This window comes from Anas acuta, chromosome 18 (genome assembly GCF_963932015.1).
Source record: "Anas acuta chromosome 18, bAnaAcu1.1, whole genome shotgun sequence".
NCBI classification, from domain to species: domain Eukaryota; kingdom Metazoa; phylum Chordata; class Aves; order Anseriformes; family Anatidae; genus Anas; species Anas acuta.
Window position 1 is genome coordinate 5,701,430 of NC_088996.1, and position 26,264 is coordinate 5,727,693.

The following is a 26,264-nucleotide window of genomic DNA, read 5'->3' on the forward strand; positions in this document are numbered from 1 at the left end:
GCAGCTGAAGGTCTCGACTTTCACCCCAGGCATGGAGAAGGGAGAGCCACGGCTTTTACTCTTGCCAGTGCAATGCTCAGTGTGGGAGGCCAACTGTTTCCGAGGAAGCCCTCCCAGCAGTGAGCAATGAGGTTTTGCACACAGTGAAGGTGTAGTTAGATTCATAACACATGGGCAGTCTGGGCTTGCTTCACTAGGGAACAAGGTACATTAGCAAGATACCTTGTAAAATCTGCAGGAATTGCCCAAAGCAGTTCAAGATAAGGAGTTAGAGCTGGTCCATGTCATCAGACTAAGAGACAGACCTTCATATCAATATACTTAATACACTTAAAAAAAGGTATCATGGCCTGAGAAACACGAGACTGCCCAACACTATTTGGATTGACCTCTAAAAAGCATCACTGCACATGTCCACGAGTCCAGCTCTGAAAGAGCAACAGATTTCACTTCAGAGCTTTTTACTGTGCTACCTAAGCTTTCTAGTCCCTGTGTGTTTGTTATTTTTTTTTTTAAATAAAAAAGTCAATGAGAAGTACTAATCACCCATGAAATGAATCCAAAAAATGCCTCTGCTTTGTCTCTGCAATTGCTTGAAGTAGGAAGGCTCTGAGCATCAGTCAAAGAAAGCAGCTGCACGTTGTTCAGAAGGGGAGCCTTTAACTGATTTAGTTCGTTGCTATCAGCTACTTCCAGAGTTACTTTCCACAACCTACAGGAGCTCGTGTCCTTGGGAGAACTGTCAGAAAGCAGGAGAAAAATACATGGTGGGAAATGCCTGCTCTGGATTTTGTACCAGAACGCTCGGAGGAAAACACTGCACCAAGGCAGCAGCAGAGAGACAAAGGAGGACGATGAGTGTGTGATCCAGCCAACGAGACCAACTGTTGGCCTCCAAAAAAAGAGGCCTAGAGACCTACTGTTATGGGCAGTAGTAGGGTTAATTTCACACTAAAACCCGCAAGTACGCAGATTATACACCTGGAAGTGCTCCTAATAACACCCCTGCAAAGTAAGAGCATCCAACTCCATGAAACACACTGCTACCACGCTCTGTCAGAGGACCAGACCTCATCTGAAGCCTTTGGTGAGAAGGGCTCAGGTCCAAGGACCCTGCCGCAGGCAGCACAGAAGCCCCACGGGGATGGCAGCGACAACAGGAGCGTGGGAAGCCCAAGAAGTGATGGACACATGTTTGTGACAGCAGGGGAACGCTGCTCTGCCCCAATCAGATGGCCGTAGGTCCAAACACCCAGGCAGTGCCACGCTCCCAGCTGGCACAGGAGCCATTCCCCAGCTCCCAGCCAAGCAGTCTGTGGCAGCAGCCTTCAAAGCACATCACTTCCCACTCCTCCTTGCACAAGAGCACGCCCAGACACCCTGCAAAAACACCACAGGAGCGGGGAAAAAGGGAACCAACCCCTTGGGGTGGAGGGAGGCAGGTTGTTGGGTTCCCTTTTTTTTTTTTTTTGAGGCTCCGGTGTCATCTTGTTTTATTTTTTGCCATCGCAGCCTGCTGGCAGGAGGACTCGGTTGCCAGGGAAACTGCTGTGAAGGTGCACGGGGCTGCTGCCCGCAGCCAGGCGGGGAAACGCCTGCTGGCAGCAGGGAGCAGTGCCCGCAGCAAGGCTGCCCGCTGCCACTGCCCCCCTGGGCCACCAGCCCCGTGCCCTGGTGGCAGCACCAAGCCACGGAGCTGCTCCTGCAGCACCCGGGTCAGGAGCTGAGGCTCCTGAACCAAGGCCACGAGGTTCAGAGAGCTCTCAGCAAGGACAGGGTGGCACGCTGCCTGAAGGAGGCTCTGTTTTGTTTTTCTTTTTCCCCTATTATTTTATTTTTAAATGAGTGCCATTAGTGGAATAATGGTTAGCAATTTGCAATAATCAATTTGAAATCAGGGTTTGATTAGTTAATGCACTTTCTGTTGGTCTCTCCTCCTAATTTGATCAGGAGGGGAGGGGAGAGGAGGGTTTTTGTCTGTGTAGCAGCTCTCCCAGTACCTGCAGGTGGCCCCACCAGGCTGCAGCAGCATTGCACACCCCGTTGTGTGCCCCAGCCAAGCCCAGGCTCCTATCTCCTGCTGTCCCCACCAGCCAAAAGGCCACCCCCTTCCCCACACACCCCTAGGGGTCAACAGCACCTTCTGCTGCTTCAGCTTTGCGTGTAGGGCTGCAGGCTCCAGAGCATGACCAGGAGCTGACCACCTCCAAAATTATCTGTAACATCATCCAAAAACCAAACCCTGGACAGGTAAAACCCTCCACTAACCTTCACACCTCGTGGAATGTTTGGCTGTCCTGAAAGTCCTCCATTCAGCACCTACGTGTTAGTGCCAGCAGCCATTGACACACAGAGCAAGGAAGTCAGAGAAGCACTTGTGGGGTGAGGGAAAAGGAAACAATTTCTCTTGCACAGTATACTCAGGCTCCAAATAGCTCTTTATAAGCTGCATTTTCCCCACAAAACATGCCCAGCCTGCCAGAGGGACACAGGAGCCTCCAACCAGTGCCCTGGTAGGTAAGCAATCGCTCAGACCTGGCAGGCTGCTGGTGCAGACCTCGCTGTGTCTGTGCTGCCGTCTCCTCTCCAGGGCTCATCGTCTCCTTCCCCTTACCCCAGACCAAGCTGGGCCTTAGCTCAGCTCCACGGCCCCAGTCCCAGCAGGATGACACCAACAGTGAGCACCCAACAGCCAATGCCCAGCCTCAGGGAAATCAAACCCAACGCTACGAAATCCCACCACTGACAACACGAGCCCCACAGCTACGGGGCCAGCTGAGGATACTGCAGTGCTATTTTCTCTCCCCATCACTCGTGCTGTCTCTTGTAATCTCCTCACTTCTGCTCCCCTCTTTCCCTCCCTGCTCACATTACTCTCATTCCTCCTCCACCCACCTCTCCCCATCCCCAGATCTCCGCATTTAATGCTCCGTTCCCGTCTCCTTGTTTATTCTCAGCACCATGTGCCGAAGACACGCCAGGCAGAAGGGCTGTGACACTCTCCTCTGCTGCCCTAAGCGAGCAAGCCCACATATGCTGCATTCCAGGGGAAGAAAAAACAAGTCCATTTTTTAAAAAGACTCCGTACATCCTGCCTGTCTGCAGAGCATCCTTGGGAGGAATCTGCATGGCTGTGATCGCCATTACCTGCTGCAGTAATTAGAAGCGGTATTTACAGCCATGATACCATTTTAATGCTGGTTTGCATCTGCTGTACTTCCACTTAGAGAGTAAATGTAGTGGGGAACATCTGTTTGCTGCTGCTGCCTGATGCGACATTCCCCGGCCAGCGATTTCGCCCTCATTACGGTGGGCTTTAATTGTTCCAATTGCCATCAGAGGGAGAGGTCCCCGCAGCAACAGGTACAAGTCCTGGCCCAGCTTTTCAAGCAGACATTACCTAACACCAGTCCTTTTCATTCCACTCTTCTAACAGAGGGGAGAGATGCCAGTCTGGATGCAGATGTTGCCTCCATTTTGTGAAGAAGCCGTCATCAGCCAGCAGGAGAGGAAATCCAGCTGGGGAAAAGGGGCCATGAGCAAGAACTTGTCCCAGCAGATGATGGAAAGGGAGAAATGAGGGCTCCCTGTGAAAAGGCAGCAGCCCTGAGGTCTCCAGACCCACAGGCAGCTCCCTGCCCCAGGCACGGGGTGATACCTGTGCACGGATCAGGCTGCTGACCCCCAAATCAGCCTGGGATTGTGGCTGGCTGCCTTTGTTACGGCTCAGGTGATGCACAGCAAACCACGCTGCTTGGCCAGCATTTCCTTCTGGGAGCTCGTGTCCCCCAGCCAAGGGACTTCCAAGTACTTACACCTGAAGGGGGGAGGCTGCCATGAGGCCTCAGGGTCACGCTGCACAACTGATCTTCTCTGAAGCCCTGCAGGGCATTTGCCTTAGCCCTGAGCACTCCCCCCTGTGCTCAGCTGACAGGTTATTAAGCAAATTCTAGCTCGAACCAAGCTCCTGTCACCAGACCACACCTGAAAAACAACCCAGAGCTCTCTATATGGGCAAAGTCACGAGTCAACCTGCACATCCCAGGGCAGCTCTGCTCTCACCACCCTCTTTCCCAGCATCTTTGATTAGTACAACCAGACCAGCACTGACTATGCTAAGAAAGCCATCCGCAGGGCCCTGGGTAAGCATCCTGCAGCCTAGCTGCTCCCTGCCCACTCTGCTTGTGCAAGGTCACCTCAAACCTCCTCTCCCAGCTAGTCCTGAGGCGCACTGCCAATTCCTCAGCAGCGTTTGCTTTTCCACAAGCAAAGCTTGTTTGCTGCTACTGTGCTACTCTAGAGCAGCGGGGCTTTAGAAACAGAAGATCTTGGTGATTCCTGGACGCACGGGCATGTATTTAACTCAATCTCCCTTCTCTACCCACACACCCAAGCCACCGGTACGCGACCTCGGGCACGCTCAGCACTTGCCGCAAGAGGGCTCCTGCTGCTGCCGCCTCCCAGCCGGCTCCTGCGAGTTGCCAAGAGGAGAGGTTTGGCGGAAACCCGAAGTGTTTGTGAAGTGCCATACCCAAACAGCTGTCCTGGATCTAGATCTGTGAGCTCGTTATTCTTCTGTTCTGAGTTTTTACCTGCTGAGAACGAGTCATCTCACAAGGTGTAAAGCGGGGAAATCACACGCAGAGCCCCCAGGGCTTGCACGAAGGAGCAGGCTGCCACAGCTCCTGCAGCAGAGGAGGGAAGTGGCTAACCCCTGGCCAACCAAGCTCCCATGACAGGTTACCAGCAGGCTCGAGGTAACACCAAGAAGTTCTGCTGCTCCTGCCCAGCCCTGCAGCCTCTCCCAGGAGCCGCAGGATGGCTGTGCCCTGCTGCTCATCCTCTCCTCTGCACTCAGAAGAGCATCCCCCAGCCTAGACACAGGACTTGTCTAGATTAGACAATATCATGAGTGCAGCCAAAAAGCATCTTAAATCACTGTGCTGACATAGATATGGACACAGCCCTACTCACCCTGCTTTTCGCTAGCACTGGTACGAGAGCACCTGCTCTTTGGCTTGCCCAGGGCAATCAGCGTTATGCCAGCAGAACAGAACTGAGCTTCTCACAGCACAGCTCAGCACACGGGCGAGAGCTGGGCAGCACTCCTGGCCTGAGGCTGCTCTCCCAGAGCAGGGTGCAGGCACAGAACAGTCAGCCCAGATCTCCGAGGTCAGGCTCAGGCAGCAGGAGCAGGACCAGCTGCTTTCCCAACACCTGCCCCAGCTGTGGGTCTGCTCCAGACGGGGCACCAGATGAGATGCTCAAGCATCAGAGCAGACGTGGGGAGACCTCCCTGCAGCTGCAGGGCTCACTTTGTGTAGCCACAGGGGTCTGCAGCCAGAGCCTTTCATTTTAATTCACTACCCCAACCCATCTTCCCTACTGAAACCCCACTGCTCCAGGTTGGTGCTGCCTCCTCGCTGAGCACACCTTCCTCAGCTCAGGGCTCTCAGAACTACACCCCAAGTAGCTGTCAGTAACAGCAGCAGCTTGAGGCTGCACCATGAAAGCCTCTCTGCTGTTTGAGGAGAGTGAGGGTTATGCATTTCCCCCCCATAAAGCCAACAGAAGGCTCTTAGTTTATTTAGGTCAATTAACTTCGGCTTTCAAATTAAGTTCTCATCTCGTTTTACAGACAAGCTGTAAGCAAAGCAGAAAAAGGGTCAGCTGAGGAGAGCGCGGCCCAGGATTCCTCGACTGTTAAGTAATTTAAAACCAAAGGGGAAAAAGAAAATTGAGATCAGGGAAGAGCACGGACCACCTAACCACTCCTGCTTCACATTCATGTTCTTCCTCTGCTCTGGGCATCATCAAACTTACAGACCTGAAAGAGTAAAGAGGAGCTGATATAGAGAGCTGTGCAGAGGAAGCCATTTGTGGCACATCGTTTTTATTGGTCTCGCACACCCGAGAATGATGCTCCATATTCTTGAGTGCCATCTACTGGCATTTTTATCTCTGCTATATATTAAACCCAACCCCAGTGTTAAAAGAGCAGTCAGGTTGCAGTCAAGCACTTGGAAGCAGAAAAATGCCAGAGCCCGGACTGCACACACAGCACAAGCCCGGTCCCCTTGCATAAATGCATCAGAACACGCTCTGTAATGACGTGGTCAGGGAGCACTTTCTGCACGAAAAAGCCCCCTTTCATACACCAGATGGATCGTGCTCTCTTAATGAGCAGCTATTCAATATTTTTCTTTATCCTCATCATTCAATATGTAGCTCCATGTCCTGTGTATGGCATGCTATTGAAGTCCTGCTCTAAATAATGAGCTATTAATTTTCTCCTGGGCTTTCACAGCATTTATTATCATAGTATCTGAGTGCTTTGCAAACATTAATTTGCCTTACAACAGCCCTGCGAGGAATGGTGGAATTATCCCCGTACAGATGGGGGACTTGGGCACGGCCACAATAAAATCAGACGGGCACAGCGTGCTGGGGTGCTGCGTTTGGGATGCGGGAAGGACTCATTTCTCAGAGCTTTGGGAACCAAAGCTTTCAGCGCATTCAGAGCACTGTTCTGACAGCCTCCACAGCCAGCTACAAGCCTGCAGCTTCCCCACTTGTGCCCAGTGCCACCTCCCACAGTGGCTGGGAACACAGCAGTGCTGGGGTTCATCTGAAAAGAAGCTTCTCTGCATCTGAGATCACATCTAGCAAGTCTGCTGCAAGCATCCAGGCTGCCCTAATGCCTGCAGAGACAGCCCCCAGGAGCGATGCCTCCTTCTGGGATGGTTTTCTCTCCCCACAGACTGCACAGACAGCTGAAATAATTGCCTCCATGGGACAAACCAGGGCAGTTAGTTACATACTTCCTATGGAACATCTTTGTCACAACAACCTGCCACAAAACACTTCTGAGCACACCTCTGGCAGGCTGCAGGCTGGCAGCAGACGACCAGAAGCTGTGGTAGAAGCGTGCCAAAGGCAGAGAGACCAAGAGCATCACAAGAATGTACAGGTCTGGCCATTGCTAAATAATAAATAGTCCCTGCTGATTCAAAGGAGCCCAGCAACTCTCTGAAGCTTCAGAAGAAGGTAAAGCAAGCCAGAGCACAGCCGGCAAGTCAGGGACAAGGACAGGGAAAGGATAAATCCTTTCTTGACACCTACTGCTGCCCACACAGTCCTGATGCCGGGCTGTAGTCCTGGCATCCACCCAGGAGAGGCTTACAGCCAGCAGCCGCCTCACATCACCACAGCCTTTTTGGTAGGGGTAGCACTTTAATCCCTCTCCCAGGCTAGTGCATCACGCCAGCCCAGGGCTCTGCCAAATCAGACATTCATTCTGCCCTGACAGGGGAATTTTCCATCCCCCAGTCACTGTTCTCATTCTGCTCTTCACACCCAGCAGAATTGCAAGACCCTTTCAGGGTACAGAACTCATTTTTTGTTGTATTCAGAGAAGGCAGCACCGCTCGTTTGCATCGTGACAATATTACATTTCCTCATTACTTTCCATCCTTTCCCATCCCTCACTCCTCTTAAGATCTTATTTGCATTTTTGATCAGACCCATACGCTGAGGAGATGCCTTCAGGGAGCTGGCTGTAACAGTGCCCAGGTCTTTTTCCTGGGCTGAATCAATTAATTCACACCTCTGGGAATACAACGAATTTTTTCCTGCGATGTGTACAATTATTCCCAGTTTTCATTGGTAAGAGAGGAGGAGAGAGGGGCTTTGAAATGCAAAGTCATATGTGCAAATCATCATCTCCAGCAGCGAAAGCTCTGCCCGCGTGCTGCTAACACAGGCGGGCAGCGTCTTACCTGGGCAGGATGGGCCTCGGCCTCTTCTGCAGCAACCCGCCCGGCTCATCCTCGCACCAGGTCCCCGGCAGTCAGCGATGGCCCTGCCAGGAGGGGTAGGGATGGCTCAGTTAAAGATTGAATCACCCTCTGCAACACCCCCTCACGGCAGCCCCGCTGCCCTCCCCATTTCTAGTTTTTAAACTTCCAGCTCAGAGCTGGAGCCTGCAGAGCTTAACCACAACCCCAGCACAGAGCACAGTGGGGTAAAACCCAGCGCAGGGCTGCTGCCAGGCCTACAGAGCACATTTTGCTGACCTGAGGTTCCTCAGCCCAACTTCCTCCTGCGTTGCTACAACATTTCAGTCTGTTTAATCTGCTTTGGCTGCTCGGTGCCGGACAAACCCCGTCCCCCAGCAGCTACCTGCGTGGAAGTGCTTTCATTTACCAAACACACAGAGGCACAGCCGGGAACGCATTTTCTTTCTCACATGCTATCGAAATACTGCCCGAGAGGAGAGCAGGAAGAGCCTGGCATGCTCCAGAACTTTCCTGGAGGTGGCACCAGAGCTGGTGCTCCCCTAGCAGGCCCCTCAGGGTGATTTTTACTAAGGGTTTCCCCAGGCCCTGCCCTGAAGCAGGCTGCTGCCACCACAAGCTCCGTGCCACCCTACATGCAGAGGATACAAGGCTCAGGTGCTCATGGCCCCTTTTTCTCACATCCCCTCAGCCCCAAGAAGCCTTCAGCACCACACAGCCTGCAAGAGCAGCAGCAGCAGCACTGGGAGCAGCTGCTGAACCAGCACAGCCCATCAAAAACCAGTCCCACAAACCTCTGCCAAACTGGATTCCACAGGTCCCCAGCTGGTTTTGGCTCGGTGCTGCTGGCCTCGTCCTGCCGAGGGGATGTAAAGGTGCTGGGACCCAGCCAGCAGCACTGCGTGCCTCAGTTTCCCTCTCAATACACAGAAGGAGCTGCAGCCACCTCTCCGAGGGGCTGAGGCATCTCAGGTGCGACACCGGCTCCAGCCTCGAGTGCGGCGACTCAAAAATGAAGTTCCCTTCCTCGGACAAGCTTGGGGCACGCCACCTAGGTTGAACTCTACAGAAAATAGTTAATTAATCTCTCGTGCTGCGGCCTAATTCTCTTTTCAACATGTGGCTGTCACTTCCCTGTCATCACAGCTGATTTACAATGGGGTTTAATTAAATCCTCCGTACATTATTCAGTATTCTCTGAAGACAACACCAAAGCAGCCAAGGGTATTTAAAATGTCACCTGCTGAGACGTATCATCTCCTTCTAAATAAATATGACAGTGATCAAACTTTGGCTAATTACAGTGACTTCGTTATTTGTTTGTATGTTTTAATATTTAATTGCTTTCGTGTTCATCCAATTACAAAGCAACAGCAAATAGAAATTAACTTTTTATCAGCGTGTTCCCAGCCCGGCTAATCAGCACTTCAAAGGCCAGACACAATAGGAGGCCATCCAACCTGAGAGCGCTTTACAATATATTCTCTGCTGAATGGGCCGTTCTATTAAATTAAGGGAGAATTGTGTTTGTCAGTGTATTCCCAGCTCCCACCCGGATTCCCTTTATGTGGCCATTTACCGGCCTCCTTGTAGCATCCTTGCAGCAGGAGAGTAAATTGTTTGCATTGCTCCTGCCCTCCTGCAGACAGCACCTCGCTCTGCATCAGCTGCAGCACGGGGAAATCGCTTCCCTCTGGTAGCTTTGCCTTTCCACTGCAGAGGTGAGGCTGAGCTGCCAGCTCGTGCCCCAGGAACAGCACACGAGCAGCAAGCTGAGCACAGCCATGCCTTGAGAGCACGGGCAGCCTCCCACAAAGCCCCCGGGCCAAAGTCACCTCTTGGCTTGAATGGGGACAGAAGCTCAACCTGACAACTTCTTCCCCCTAAGATTTCGAGGGCTGCTGGCACCAGCAGAACTGCAGCAGCTGGAGTGCCGGGGGGCAGGGGTCTGCAGTCCCGTTATATTCCTGCTCTGTCACGTGTGCCCATGGCAATCAGGCTCGGATTTGCAGTGGGTGCCATTGCATGGACTCTGGCTGGCTCCCTGGGAGGTCTGCATCTGTTTTAGCAGCTATCAACAGAGGGCAAAACGAGCAAAAAAAAAGAAAAGCTTGAGGGCACATGATCAATATAATCAGAATGATTTTTGCCAGTGCAACAATCTATCTGCATTGTCAGAAACGTGATGTGGAGAAGACGTTAAGCAAGCTGGCTTCCCTCCGCAAACCTGCCAGCAGAAGTGCATGACAAGTGCAGAGAAAGAGTGATTTAGAGTCAGAGAAAACAGATAAATAGCATGTTTGCCAAACATCAGGGGAGAAATACAACCAGATCGGCACATGCATAAGGGACCCACATTAAAGAGAAGGGATCTGCGCTGTATTTGTCCTGCGCTGCCTTGCCGGTACTGCTGTACGAAGCCAAGCCTTTCAGCTACCACATCAAAAGCCTGGACAAGAGCTCAGGAACTGGGCCTCAAACAAGCATGGTTTTAGGAAGCACTCTGCATAATAACAATACTAACCAAGTGCCATCTCCTCATTTTAAAAACTCAAGCAAACAAATCTTCCCATACATAAAGCCAGGCCAAGATTAGAGGTTTTTCCCTTGGAAGCATCCACAAGTTCTCACATTATCCCTAAGCCTCGCCGCCTTCTGGATTTCATAAGACGCCTTTTCATGTACACACAAAGAATAAAAACCACATTTACACAACTGAAGACGAGACCAATTTGTAGGCTCCTTACCACACGTGCCAACGTTCCTTAAGCAAATTGCAGCCAAGTCCCGAGAAGTAAAAGTCTCAGAGTCAAGGGCAACTGCTGGGCCTGCACACAGTGCCAGGAGATGCTCCAGTGACTTCTTGTGCCTTGGCCTTACCTATTTCTGCAGCTCTACTGCAGCAGGAGCAGAGTTAAAAGAAAAACACAGACGACCTAGTTCTCTAGACCATGCTGCAGCAGCAAGAGCTCATCCTTGACCCTGGAGCACCAGGGGACCGACACCCAGAGAGGCACCACCTTTTTGAAAAGGCTGCTGTGACACAGCTTCACACAGAAATCCTGTATTTTTTTTAAATGGAAAAAGAAAAAAGTACTTTCAGATTATATTAAAAACACAACACAACCTCTTTTTCCCCACTGAGAAACAACTTTGTGGATAATTTTAGGCTTATCTCATAAAATATTAAATGAACAAAGAAATGTCTTGGAAATACTTTGATTTTATTGAAATAAAATATTTAATTTGACCCAAAACACTTTCAGATTTTTTTTTTGATCTTTGAGACTAGATTCATTTGAGAAATCAAAGATTGCAGAGTTCTCCAGGCAAACAGATCTGATTTCTTCCCAGCATTAGCAAGGATGCATTCGCTGTACTGCCTTACTACTGCTTTTGTTTTCTTAAATTTTCTCCTGCAAAGTTATACCAGTCATTAAAGGCCACAGAAGAATCAGGCTCACACCAAGAAGGAAGCTGGAATAACTTTGATCGGTCCTTTGAAACAGCTGAGCAATCAGCACAGCAGTGGCAAGGCAGAGGTTTTGGAGGAAAAGCACTGAGAAAAAACACAGAAATATGCATAGGAAGAAAAACAGGCTTCCCACTTTGATGAAAAATCTGAGCATTCTGAAGTCTATGCACAAAGACTTCAGCAAAATGCGCTGCCAGTGACTGTGGTGTAAATGCCTGAAGTAACTAGGAAAATAAAACTAACATTCACACTTTTAAGGAAAAGGTACAGCATTGAAGAGGCTTTCAGGGTAGGGCATAACTGCATTATCTGAGCATTCCCTAGGCTCCCAACCTTAGATGCTATCACGCTGGGGAAACTTGGTGTGCTAGCTCTAAGGAACACCACGGAGCGCGGAGTGGAGTGGAGACACCACGGCTAGGCTCTGTAATCAGGTGGGGTCTCGATTGTTCTTGTGCACAAAGCTGCACTTTTTGCCACCCTAAGCCAAAGACCTGTCATGTTTTGACAAATGCTGTACCCTAGTGTACTTTTTGCTCATTATAATATCATTATAATACCAAAACACACCTCCATCCCAAAAGCTACCCGCCTCCAAGGTGCGACCACCCTTCACTGAGCATGCGCCCTGAATTTCTCGGAGCCTATTACTTTAAACGGAGACGGGAAAACTTTACACCAATCATAACTAAGATATGCTTGACTAGAGCCACTCAAGCTCCACCTAAAAGATAGAAAATAATATAAATTGGCCCAAGAGAGAGGGGATGTTAGGGAAGATACCATCGTCAGGGGAGATACCATCCCAAGGACATACAACATCCTTAGGACCTCCTGACTCCTGGGATCAGTCGACGGGCTGAGCCTCTCTTCCCCCCCCATTGGGACGCCTTTGGGTGAGATCTGAATATTTGCTTATAAATCTCTATAGAGTCTTTGATCCTTTTAACGCGTTTATTTCTAGGCTGCGCACCTGTAACACCTAGAACCCACACCTAGAACCCACACCTAGAACCCACACCTAGAACCCACACCTAGAACCCACACCTAGAACCCACACCTAGAACCCACACCTAGAACCCACACCTAGAACCCACACCTAGAACCCACACCTAGAACCCACACCTAGAACCCACACCTAGAACCCACACCTAGAACCCACACCTAGAACCCACACCTAGAACCCACACCTAGAACCCACACCTAGAACCCACACCTAGAACCCACACCTAGAACCCACACCTAGAACCCACACCTAGAACCCACACCTAGAACCCACACCTAGAACCCACACCTAGAACCCACACCTAGAACCCACACCTAGAACCCACACCTAGAACCCACACCTAGAACCCACACCTAGAACCCACACCTAGAACCCACACCTAGAACCCACACCTAGAACCCACACCTAGAACCCACACCTAGAACCCACACCTAGAACCCACACCTAGAACCCACACCTAGAACCCACACCTAGAACCCACACCTAGAACCCACACCTAGAACCCACACCTAGAACCCACACCTAGAACCCACACCTAGAACCCACACCTAGAACCCACACCTAGAACCCACACCTAGAACCCACACCTAGAACACCTGTAACACCTGTGTATTTCATGCATACTAACTTGCTTTTGCAGATAGTCACTATCACCGGCAATCCAAAAGAACCTGATTATCTGTTGCTGTAATAAACCATACTTGATTGCATTGTGATAGCTCTCATTAATGCAACTAGGGTGAGGGTGGTTATCCGTGATAGTTCAGTGTTCTGAATCTAACCAGACCCCCAGACGGTTAATGCATTGTTGGTGAATGTCTGAACGGACCCCCAGGTGGTTAATACGTTTTTGGTGAATGTCTGAGCGGACCCCCAGGTGGTTATTACGTTTTTGGTGAATGTCCGAACGGACCCCCAGTTTTGGTGAATGTCCGACTGGTTCAGTACTCTGAATCCAACCGGGCCCGTAACGGTTAATCAGCTACACCCCTTTAACGCGACAGTGACATGAGAAGGGGCAGCAAAGGAAAAATAAACTTCCAGCCAGAAAGACATTTGGCATCACAGGAAAGTCACATTTTTCTCAAAAGCAAGAGGATGGGAAAAACTGGTCAACGTGCTTCAAAATGCTTCATTCCAGACAAACGCTTGAGATACAGACCCTTCAATAAGGAAGCTAAAGAGAGGAAAATATCCTGTTTTTCCTGGCCAGTACTGACAGGCTGCTCCCTGCCCAGCAGCCGTCACTGGGAAGCCACAGGGAAGCTACAAAGCGCTGCTCTGGTCCTGCAGGAGCGATGGGGACCGAGGCTTCAAAGCACTGCAGTGGCCCTACCTGACACTGCCCTGGGGTTGCTACATAAAAAAGCACACAGCCACTCGTCCCTAGCAAAATCCTGTTTTGAATCAGTTTGGTATCTTTTGACAGAAGGAAAAAAACTGCCGGAGAAAGCTCTGAAGTCATCAGGATATCATCTTCTGACACACAATCCCCCCCAGCTTGGAGGGAATTTGTATCCCCAGGCCCCAGCGAACTGCAATTGTACAACACCAACCGAAACACAAAACCCCAGGCTCAGCTACCAAACCCAGCCTGGACCAAATCAAAGGTTTCAGCTGGCACAGCCTGTTCCCTTTGTGACTCACTGGAACTTGGAGTTATGATTTACCACCCTCATCTGGGCCAAGAACAGTACTGATATTATTATTATTACTGTAGCTAAGCCTTGAATGTTTTCCAGGCTGGCAAAGCTATCCACCACTCAGTTTTACTGCTTAGTTTCTGCATTTTTCAGCTCTAATAGATGGGGTGACGGAGCCTAGGGCATATAACCAGATTTCTGAAGCTGTCATGTCATCAAAACTCCAGAAATAACACCACACACATGCTGGGGATAGCATGAAAACCAGGCCTTCCCATTTCTCTGCTCCTGGGCTTTTACTGCAGAGATGGTAATGTCTAAATCGAAGATTTCACATGAAAGTCCTAGATCCAGACTCAGAAGACCACAGGAGAATCTCAGCTTACACCCACTAAGAATCGAGCTCCTGACCTTCAAGGCTACAGAGAGAGGTAACACTGGAAGCTTCAAATTCAGGAGGAAAAATGTAGGATGGTCAAAAAAGATCCATCGGGAACAAATACAACACCTGCAGTGGTTTTGGTCAGCACCCCCTGCTCAGCGCAGGTGTCCCCAAAAGGCCAGGATACCACACGCACAACCAGGAGCCCAAGTGGGACCGGGGCCTGAACAGCGACCTGAAACTTGGTGGTGCTGCCCCTGCTCCGTCCCCGTGTCTGAGGGGGACAATGGCAGCTCTGAAGACTGCGGGGTGAGGTCTCTGTCCAGGCTGAGGGACCCAAATCGCCAAGATCCCATCTCCCAGCGGGCATGGAGCTGCTCCAGTGCCTCCACAGCCCAACCCAACTGATCTCCTAGGACAAGCTGAGCTTTGAGATGAGGCCAACAGGGGCATGGTGGATCTCCATGCACAGCATCAGGATCCACATCGTCAGCAAGCCAACACGAAGGCCAGACCCTGGGAGGCAGCGAGCAGCCTCAGAACCAGCTGAGCACAAGCTGAAGCCCTGAGGAGCCCCAGAGGCAGCAGGGCAGGGAGCAGCACCCTCCAGCTCCACATTTCAGCACTGCCCTGCCCCAACCCACAGCTTTTTCTTCTGAAAAAGCTCCCAGGAAAACCAGGCAAAGTCGCAGAGAGGAGCAGATCGCCTCCCAGCACACACGGAAGGAAATCAAAGCCAGCGGTTTGCATACAAGCCTTGCATTTGCAATTCGGAGCCTCTAATAGGAAATGGCTCCCAACTGGGGGAGGGGCAGGCAGGAAATATTACAGCAATGTTTTGTTGCACTAATTACCAATAATGGCACATACCATGGTACCGACCACAGCCAATTCATTTTGAAAGCTATATAATAATGTTTAGGATCAGGAATTAATTTTTATAGCCACTGGAGCGGATTTACTCGTACTGTAATGCAGATTTATTACAAATTAAATTTCCCAACTCCAGAGGTTGACTTGGAGAGGCTCAGCAGGACTCGAGGTGAGACACCCTGATGTCAGGGGGAGCCTCAGCAGCTCCAGGTCTCAGTGCCCCTTATCACAAATGTTTCCATGTGCCCATCTGTGCTGTCCAACCTGGCCCCACAGCACCAACACGAGCAGGACCACACTGGGTGGCCTTTCTCCAGGCAACTGAAGGTGAAAGCCTGGTTCTTACTGTTGTAGGGCTTTAAAAGGTAAAATTGCAGCACTACAGGCTTCCTGCGTAAGGAGAGCTCCATAAAAAATTCATAAAGTGAAAACTTTGAAGCATAGCCAAGAAGATGCAGTCATTAATTTGCAGAAGCATCTCTGGTGTCAGGTGGTGATGAGGAAGTGGTTCAGGACGTCTTCTGCTTGGGAGAGTGCTGCTGGAGTAGGACGGATGTGCACAGAGCTCCAGGCACAGAGCTGGGCCTGAACAAGGCAAGCCCAGCCTGCCCAGGGCTCCTAGTGCCATCCCAATGGGGACAAAGCATCACTGCTTCCAGTAGTGCCAGAACCCAACCCTAAACCCAGCTGAATTGTTTGTGTATTATCTTCACACCCCCACGACGGGCACCCACCAGGATGCCGGTCAGGGTGCAGACCTGGGCAGCACCCAGCTCCCACTAGTTTATAACTCGGGAAAGAGGTCCCAGCCCGCCAGCCCAGCACTTGGCAGTGCCTGAAATAGAAAATCCCATTCAGCCTAAGCTTTGCATGAGCTCCTGCAACAGCGCAGCCGCCAAGAAGGACAGGAGGGGGCTTGCAGCAGGGTTTAAGCATCAGCTCTGCACTGTCTGATCGGTGGAGGCACCAAACAAAAACCCACTCAGATTCCTTCGGAGGCAGAGCGACCGAGCTGGAGCTGCTCCAAGCCCTCTCCTGGCTCGGAGAGGCTCCCGGCCACGGCCCCATGTCCCAGCCCGGCCCCCTCCTGGCCCCAGCGTTGCAGAGGATTGGAACAAGCCTGTTCTCACGTTGGGTTTTAATGACAGTCACAGATCCCGCCGCATTAAGCCTCATCCTGGGAGAGGGATGCGGAGGGAGGAGAGTCATTAGCTTATCCCTGACGCCCTGCAAGGAAGAGGAGGAGGAGGAGGAGGGGTTTCCTATGCTAATGCTGCACAGGCTGAGCTCCCACCGATGCTTTCCTGTGCTCCAGAATAAATGAGACTTTCCTAATTCTTTCCCCACTGCAAATAAACAGACGGGGAGCCTGCACCATGCGGCTTGTACTGCCCTATTCATCACAGCATCCCGACTGTAGGTAGTGGTGATTACAGCTAATTATTGGCAATTACCACCGCTGAGCTGGTAGGTGTGTTTCCCCAATAACTTTCAGCAGTTCCCAAACCTCTTTGAGGGCTTCTCCATGCTGGAAGGAGGAAGGAAACTGCTCTCCCCTCTGCTTGGCAGCCAGACCCCCCTCCCAAAGCCTCTCATCATCAGGCATCACGGCGCGATCATTAAAAAAAGAACAGGAAAAAAAAACCAACCCCGTAAGCCCCCAGCACCAGTGACGCACCGACAGGTTGACGGGGAACCTTTCTGCTTGGAATGACTCTTTCTGCCTTTTGCTCCTCAAAAGCTCCGGCAATCGAGCCCGGATCCCCTTGCCCCTCCTCAAGCATCTAATTCAATCCATACACAAAAAAACCCCACACCACAGAAAAGCGCATGTACAGTCGGCGCCTTTCCCGCATATAAAGTACCACAGCAGCGGGTGAGGGATGGACCCTTTGAGAAATTCGTATGCCAGCCTTCCCACTATAGTAATTTCATTCTGTCTTTGTAATTGTCTGATATTACATTGTTCCCTGCCGGAAGATTAATTAGCTAGTCTTACCCTCCAACATACCATCCCTCTGCAACCCTCAAGGAAGCTGGAGTGGTGCCAAGTCGCGCGGATTTGCTATTCTGGCTGGCAGCTGCTACTGTCGCTGCAAAAAAGCCTCCTTTTGTCCCCGAGCAGCAGTTGCTGTGCCAACTGACCCCCGCGGCCCCGGCCCGCCCGAAGCCACCGCCAAGGAGGTGGCCAAGGTTCAACGCCGCGGGCTGGGGGTGGGAAAAAAGGGTGGAGGGGGGAGAGAAGAGGAACGGGAAGGGGGAGAAAAAAAAATGAGAAAACGCAAAATAACAAAACAACACACCCAACCCTGACCACCCCCCCACGCCCCAACCCTCCGCCTGGCATAATTACTCACGCTCGTTAAGCATGGCTGCATTGCGTATGCGAGTCACGCGGCACGGGCGCGCGTTGGGCTGCCGGAGCGGCGATGCCGCGGTCCCGTCTGGCGGTGGGCAGGGCGCCGTGGCACCCCGCGGCAGTGTGCGCCCTCGGGGGGGGACACCCGGCACCCTGTGCCCCCGGGGAGGGGGACACACGGCACCCCAAAGCTCTGGCACCGAGCCCGGCCCGGCGTCGCGGTGGGTTTGCAGCTTTTGTTCCCCCTCCGCCTTCACTCCCTGGGCACGGGTTGGGGAGTTCGGGCTTATGGTGCCCGGTGGATGGGATTTGTACGGGTATCTGTTCAAAGATGGTGGAAGCACTGAAAAATAAGGTGTCCCTCTAACATCTAACACTACAAAGCGATGCTGACAAGCATGTCGGCTGCCGTTCCAGACTGCTCCAGAAGTGGTATTTGTTCTGTGCTCCACAGAGCGCACTCAGCCCCGTGTGTGCCTCCTGAAAGCACCACAGCAGCTCATATTGCCGGATTGCTGCCTGGTTCGCCCCAGCCGTGCTGTGCAGCTGCCCCCAATGGCTTTGCGGCCATCAAGGCCATGGGGCAAGGTCGGAAAGAGGCACCAGGAGTGCCTACAGCTCATGGTTAAGGGAAAGAAATAAAGGGAAGGGCAGCTCGGCAGCGGCAGCTATGAGCAGAGAAGGTTGGACTGGATCCTTCACACCCCGGCACGCAGCCTGCCCATCCCCTGCACCAACACCCCAAGGGCAACCCCACAGTGGCAGCACCTTGTGCTCTGCTTCCCTTCCATCACCACACAAAAATGACCAATTTGGGATGTTTTTATCTTGGGCAGCCAGAGATCACCTTTCCCCAAACACTCACAGACCAGCCCCACAGGGACAGGGGCACATCTCAGCACAAGCTCTCCACCCGTGTGCACGAAACCAGTTTGAAACTGGGTATTACGGGGCTGTAGAAAACAACCCCACACCATCCCAGAGGCTAATTAAGCTCCTTGACGAGGCCAGCAGCTCTGGACCACCTCAGCGCCCGCCTGCAACAACAGCCCCCCTCCCCGGGTGCTACGGAAACAGGAATTAAGCGGTGATGAATGCGGCGTTAATTAATTAAGAGAAGACACGCACGAAGGGGGGGGCAGGAGGCGGGGGTCCTGGTGCCGCAGGCGTCACCCGAGGAGGGGCCGCCACACGTTTGTTCCTCGCCAGAAGGCACCGCGGCGCCCAGCCGTCCGCCGGGACGCAGGGAGCGGGAGCAGCGCCCGCGGCTCCACGCCGCCATCTTCTCTCGCCACACAGGCCGAACACCACATGGACTCTGCACAGCCCAAAATGGCCGCTCGGGAGGGGTTAGTGGTGGAGCTCGGAGTGGGTGATGCCAGGGGACCGGAACATTCTGCTTTGTGTGTGGAGGTTGTTGGCAGATAATTAGTTAAAAATGTGAAGCTTCTGAAGGAAAGGCAGCAAAGGGCACTGCTGAGGTTTGGTTTGCATTCTGCATCCCCGTTCACTACACAGCACCCGGAGGAAAAGGACCTGGTCATTGTTACAGACAGCTGGGTCTTGGAAAAGGGGAAAAAATGGTTAAAACCCACAAATGACAGTGGTGGTCAGTGCTATTTGTCACACGCAGCCTCCACACGAGGCTATCAGATCACACACAGGCTACAGCACCCCGACACAGCTCAGAGATGAGCTCTGGGTCCATGCTCAGCAGTCCCAGTTGGCCAGACCCTGACCTGGGACACGATCTTGGTGAGGATCCCGATTTGCCAGGCCTTGCTCGGGTCGCAGCAGAGCCCACGTGTGATGGGGAGCACTCAGTGCCACGGCTGTCCCCACTGCAGGCCAGTCCCAAATCCCCTGCGCCAGAGATGCTCCAGGCATCACCAGGGCACCCCGCCAGGTATCTGGGAGCTGACTGCTTTCTTCCTCCTCCCATTTTACACACCTGGGGCTGTGACCTAAAGGTATGGCCGTGCCTAAAGCCACTCCATGGATTCATCACTGGTTTTGGCACACGGCCTCCAAGTGTCCCTGGCCCCAGCTATGCCATGCTGGTGTTCAGCTTCACCTCCCACTGGGCTTTGCTCAGAGCTTCTCCTCCATACAGACTCCACCTGAGGGAGCTTAGTCCTGAGCCCAGCAGGGTCTCAGGGGTGACTTATGGGTTTATAGGACCCCCATTAAATACTGGGCTGCACACACAGGACCTCAAGCTGTTTCTCCAACCCAGAGTCTACATTGCAGAATCCAGTCCTACATCACTTTCACAGGCCAGCTTTTTGGGATTCTCCAGAGACATAACTTCCCTGTGCATTTCCTAATATGCCAGCGAAAACCTTCCAACTCCCACCATCCTTCCCTATGCCATGGTTTTAAAGCCACTTTTTCCTGTTATAGAAATAACCCCACCAGGGCACTGCTGCACCAGCAACCTGGTTGCTACTCCTCCTCCTGACTCTCACCCAGAGCATGTTATTTATGTAACATCTTTTAACACTGACATTTTCAGCACACTTTTTCTTTAACCACTTGCATTTAAAGTAAAAATGCCAACTTATGAGTGACTGCCCTCATTACAGTTCCAGTCCTCCAGCTAATTAATGCCTGTTAGCTTTGGCTTATACACCAGGATGCCTAATTCCAAAATACACAAGACTGCCAAGTTACTTTGCAAACAAATGCTTGCCTTGAAGAAAGAACCCAGCATTACTCAACTCGCTTCTGTGACCTTAAAATAACCCTTACTTGCAAGGTGTCTTAGTCTGCAGAGAAGGAAAGCTACAGCTTGTCCTCCTCAAAAGGAGATTGTTAGCAAATGAAAGATAAAACGAGGAGGAAAGCAAAGAGAAAGACAGATCTCCAGAAGAAAGAGAAACAGCCAGAAGTCCCAGGACTGCTTATTTAGCAAGGTCACAAAGGGGACTAAGGGTGCTCAAAAGAAACAGCAGGATACGAAGGTGGGAGCAGTCCTGACAGCACCAGCACATCTGAAGGCAGTAGGTTTAAAACTGATTAAAAAAGGAAAAGCCTTATGCAAACTTAATGCATAATTAACCTGACACACACACTCACAGAAGATATTATTGAGGTCATGAGAGCATTAGAGCCACAAAAACAACTCCATAGTTATATGAAGAATGAGAACATCCACTGTTAAATTATTTGAATATTCATCTAATGAAAAGGATAAAACCTGCTGCATCCTAACCAGGACAAGGCTCCTCTCCAGGAGGATTATAGACTTCTTACATCTTCCACCACAGCATCTGATGGTCAGAAAGGAGAACATGGGCTGGATGAGCCCCTCTCTAAGACTCTGTCCAGGTCAGATCTCTAGTAGAGCCTATAGGAGTAACTTTACTGCTTCAGCAAGGGCATGAAGTGGGAGACTAATCATCCTCACTGCCTTTGTTATGAGCTGAGGACCAGCCCTTCCAGGCAACAATTCATCTCACCCCAGGTGAATTGTCCTTGTAAGGTGCCAGTCCCAGTGTGTACTGACCCCACAAACTGCTCCTGGTGGCATGCATGGATGGGACACACCTCAGGGTACTCCAGGCTGGGACACAGAGCCACACAGCTCAATGAAATCAATGGGCTGTAGAGTTTGGGGTATTTTAAAGCCTTCACAAGTCCATGTAAAGATGCACAGAAGTCTCATCTGCTCTTACACACCTCCCAAACCCCTGCAGCTTCCTAAGCCCCTTCCTTTAACACCACCCTCAAGGCCTCAGAATGCAAGCACCCTTCAGACCCACCCAGCCCTCCGGGCTGGCATTTGGGATCCCAAGGCCCCAGAGATCTTCCTGATGCCAATTAAAAAAAGCCTCCTGTTAGCCAACATCTGCAAGTGAAACACCCGCAGGCCTTGCCCTCCTCTCAGCTCCTGGCTGGCTTACAACCAGAGCAGCTGTTTCACATTCCCCAGTTTTAAAACCTCATGCTAAATCAGGGTCTCTCTTGCCAGAAATCCAGCAAGAGACAGACTTTGTGAAACATTTCTGAGACAAGAGCTGCCTCTCCCTAGATCTCTCTCAGGGGGATCATGACCCAAATGCCTGAGGCTCCCTTGGGAGAAAGCCAAGGACAGTCTCTGGTGGTCCCCAAAACCCAGTTCTGCTCGCACTGCACCCTGACACCTCAGGGCCCACCCTCCCAACCACCCCAACACCTCAGGGGTGGTGATGGACTCACCAAGGCTGAGCTCTCATGTCCTGCCTGCCCCCAGGCCACAGCTCTGGTATTTCCCCTGCACACAGGCCTGAGGCACTGCCAGCAGCCCTGAGGGGCCCAGCGGGGCAGTGCCAGGCTCTGCCTTGCTGCTCCAAGCACTCTGAAAACAAATAGTGTTTCCAAATACTTCATTTTACAGCTAATTTGATGGTATTTTGCTATTATAAGCTTGGGATACTGGTTACTTGCAGAAACAAATAGCTTTGGGGGGCCTAGGCTCCACCCTCCCAAGGAGGGAGGTGGCCTCCCTGACTCTCCTCAAAGGCCCCAGGGCAGGAATATTTCAGCTATTGGTGTGCCTGAACCCCAGCTCCCACAGTAAGGCAAGCATGTAGGCAGTACTTATTATATATTATATAATATTATATATTACAGCCTTTTACATTTAAAGAAGTAGGGAGGCAGCTGTCATTCATGTAGCATGGAAGAGCCCAGAAACAAACACAACATCCGATGTTGGTCCATGTTACTGAAAGGGAAAACTGCTGGTGGTAGTTGGAGCCATGACTAAATGCCAGTGACTGCCTGTATCGACAGCAGATCATTTGTGCTAAGTAACCCTGTAACACCAGCCCTACACCAAACTTCCTTCCAGTGCCAGCTCAGCACAGAAAACTCACAGCACATGGCTGCTAATCTTCCACAGGCATTTTACTACTGACTTTTGGCAAACTCCCCTGCTCAGTGCATCTTCCCTGGCTGTACCCCTTATCCAGCCACACAGCCAAGCATCCAGCAGGGAATGGGAAGGAGAACACAGCCAGGCTCTCTGTGCATCCAAGCACCACTAACACAGCCTCCCATCAAACCGGGATCTGCCAACACGACGCTCCTTGCCCCCTCATCAGAGGGACTTGAACTCACCAACATCAAGGTCCCTTTCCTGACTTGCTCACAAGAGCCAGGAGGAAGCCGTAGATATACTGTGAGCACTTAGGAGGAAAAACATTACAGCATCTAAAGGCACTTTAAATGATTTAGATACAAACTTGCCTGTAATAAGACATCTATTTTGGTTAATCTCTTAGTTGCAAATCTTGAAACTCTTGAACCTGCCTCAGGCTACTGTCAGCAGCACTTCATTTAACACTGCTTATTGGGAATAACTGCTATTTCCCACTGTAACCTCCAAACCTCTTAAAGTCTTATTGCTTTGCCCAAATATACTTGCCTTGAGGATACAGCGGGTTTTTCTCACTAAGAACTGTTAAGATGATTTGAACACGCTGAATCAGAAGAGACCGTTTCCCAGGCAAAGCAGCCAAGGCTCAGAACACCTTTCCTACGACATTTAGGGAGCAATGCTTCTTTGAGTGCTTGCTGAGGTTATGAAGCTGAGTGTCTGCAGTTTGATCACTCATCACAAGCACAGGATCACAGGAGACAGGCACATGTTTGATGACAGCTCCCTGCCCTCTCCATCCCACCCAAAGCACATTGTGGAGGCACAGGGGCGCTCGGTGCCACCAGCTGGTGGAGACAGCCACGTTCCTGCAGAGGATGCGGTGCTGCTCCCCTCCACCAGCCCTACTGCTCACCTGGCCCAGCTTGGATCTGCTCAGCAGGCTTAGTTTAAACACTTATTTCTTCTTCTCCCCAAATATCCCACTTTATATGATCAGAACTGTCCTGGTTTCAGTTAGGGCAGAGTTAATTTTCTTCCTCATAGCTGGTAGCAAACACCCCAGATCATTTAACTCCTCCTCAGGGTAAAGCACATGCTGCAAGACGCCAGCACAGCCCCAGCCTTGGCACAAAGCTGGCCCACGAGGGGGAAAGTTACCCTTGCATTTAAACCAAACAGACTGAGCTCACCTCACCACGTACAGCAGTTCCTAAACACAGCTCCGGATCCCTCAGGTGTTGCCAGCAGGACCCAGACGTGCAGCCTGGCTCAGCACCACTCTGCTTCACCTCCCACCCAGCACTTCTAAGAGCAAACAGCTGCTGCTTTTAAGCCCTCTGGGGAGTTTAGGAGTGGAGCACCTGCACCAGCAGCTGATAGCACTTACTGCTCCTCACTGAAGCTCATTTTGCAGCAGGAGGGGGCACAACTGTGCAGCCACTCACCGGGGCACCTCCAGCTCCCCTGGTCTTGCATGGTGACAGCAGGACATGGGCAGGTGACACTCGCTGCAGCACCCAGCACCTCAGTGCCCAGCAAGCAGCAGGAGCAGGAGAGCATCGTGGTGGCCCTGCAGGTGCAGGAGGCTCAGAGGATTTGTCCCCACACCCCTCACTGTTGCACAAACCTTGTCTGTGTGCTGTCTCTCCAGCAACGCTTGCATGACCCAAAGCACTTTATGACATCTCAGCGGCGCTCATCCCACCAAAGGTCACGGCGCAGATACTCCACAGCTGACATTCGTGCTCTGGCACCCTAGCTTAGCTGATGATAGGGAAAAACAAACTAACAAACTGTTTTAATCAGCTCTCTCCTGCAGCGAGGAGCACAAAGCGTGTGCTGCACCCTGCTAAAAATAGAAGAGAAGCTGCACTGGGGCAGGTTGGTGGCAGGACTAGAGCCCCCAGAGCAGTGGGACGTGGGGCAGCACCTGCCCTCTGCTCCTGCGCTGCAGAAGTGCTCAGAAACTGCACAGAGCATCCATCACCCGTCCCACATGTGATGGGGAAAGGAGCAGAGGAGATGTGCTTAAATAAAATGCTCATGCAGCTCCTCCTGCTCTCCAACTGCAGCCCCCTTGCTGGGAATGCTCCCCAGCACCCCTCACCCATGGGTGGGTGCCCCTGGGCAGCCCTGCTCAGCGTCCTTAAGGCGTCAGAGCAGGGAGGAACACCACCAGCGATGCCAGTTCCACCTCCTTCCCAGTGCTCCGCACCTTCATCCATCAGATGGCTTTCTCCTCTGCTAGCTGAGCTCCCTTCCCTTTTGGGGAGCTTCAGGAGTCATTTGCAGACATCTCAGCTTTCTCAGTGATTCTTTTCCTTATTAAATATTGCTAATGGAAGGTTTTTAGACTCTCTGCCGTACATCCACTTTCTGTTCTAGTGTAAATTTTCATCAATCTTCCCTCTTCCTTCTGTTCGAGTCTTTAAAAAAAATAAATTACTGGAATAAAAAGAAAAGCACAAAATAATTGAAAGGAGCAGCTAAAAACAGAAGGGCAGGGAAGCCGAAGAAAGTTAACGTGATTGAAAGGTTCAATAAAATCAGAGGAAAGACGGAAAAATCCTGTTTTCTAACAAAATGGATGATGAAAAGGGCCTTTTTTCAGCTATTTTTACCGTGAAAAATGTCACCGGACTGTAACTGCAGTGCAGGCCCGGTGCAGTGCCCCACTCGGTTTCTGCTCTGTGCAGACACATTGGCACCGCTGAGCACGGCGCACGTAAAGCCCCTGCAGTGGGGCTTCTCAGGGGGACATCGCCTGTCCCTTCAGCCTTATCCGAAAGCTTTTCTGCTGCTGTTTTCCAAATGTAACCTGTAAAATCTTGGCAAATTGCTTGTGGGAAAAATGTTCCAGCTGAAGGCAGCCTGAAGGCTGGTGACTTCGGAGAGCGCTGCACAGAGACGGGGAGGTGGGTGCGCAGCCGGGGCACTTGCAGCCTGTTCTCGGCATCATTATGAGCACATACATGATTAATGAAAATGTTTATCCCTGTGACCTGCCGTAGTGAGCTAATATTTAATCCAAAGCCCATGTGAAACCCCAACCTGGCTCCTCATCTAGCTCCTCATCTCGCTGGAGCTCTCAGCGCTGCGAGCTGCCCTGAGGTTGGGCTCTCCGGGGCTGACCTGGGAGCCACCTGGGCTTTGTCTGGCTTCCCGCATAAGTCCCACACCTTTTGATCCTGTAACCGCTGCCACTTGGGACCTACAAGGTTCCTCGGATAATCCCGGAGAGCCGGTGCTTTGTAACTCCTCTCACTTTGATATTCAAGGCGAAGCCGGGCAGCCCACACATGAAAAGGCAGGCTTCCCTTTCTTCCCAGCCTTAATTTCATCTGCAAATTAAACATATTGAGACAGTTATTTATAGAGGAGTGCCCTGATCCTCCCAAGAGGGCCGTGGAGCCTCCGGTGTGTAATTTGGCTTTAGGAACATGGTTTTAATCTGGGCTTTCTGCTGCAGCGGAGAGAAGGGCAGGGAGGGGCCAAGGGCTGAGCTGGTGCCTGGCGGGGCCAGAGCACGAGGGGATGAAGGCTCCTTGAGCCCCTCCATCCTTGCCCTCAGCAAGGCTATTTCAGGATGTAGTTCACCCAGGCTACAGGTTTTACATCTAAAGTAAGGTCCGCCAACTTTGTTAGTGAGGGTTTCCAGCTGTGGTGGACAAAATGAAGCCACAAGATTCCTGCTTGCTGTCGGTGCTGCAGGCACGTACCTGCTCCTGTGCAGGGGGGAGCTGCTGGGGGCTATGGGGGCAGTGTAGGGGAGAAAAACCCACAGGAAAAAAATGGCTCCAGTGGTTATCCGAAGGGGGAATTCGGTACATTACCATGTGCTGTGGGGTATGGCTTTAAGCTTCAGT

At 51.5% G+C, this 26,264-nt stretch overlaps 1 protein-coding gene across 1 annotated transcript in view; it reads right to left on the bottom strand.

Annotated features, from left to right (window-relative positions):
* Positions 1-23,685, bottom strand: part of TNRC6C (trinucleotide repeat containing adaptor 6C) — a 289,499-nt gene extending 265,814 nt beyond the window's left edge. The window contains exons 1-2 of the mRNA XM_068654960.1: positions 23,589-23,685; positions 7,779-7,861 (exon numbers count right to left, since the gene is read on the bottom strand). The gene's annotated coding sequence lies outside the window, so the exon portion shown is untranslated. The remainder of the gene's footprint in view (positions 1-7,778; positions 7,862-23,588) is intronic.
* Between the last annotated feature and the right edge of the window lie 2,579 nt (positions 23,686-26,264).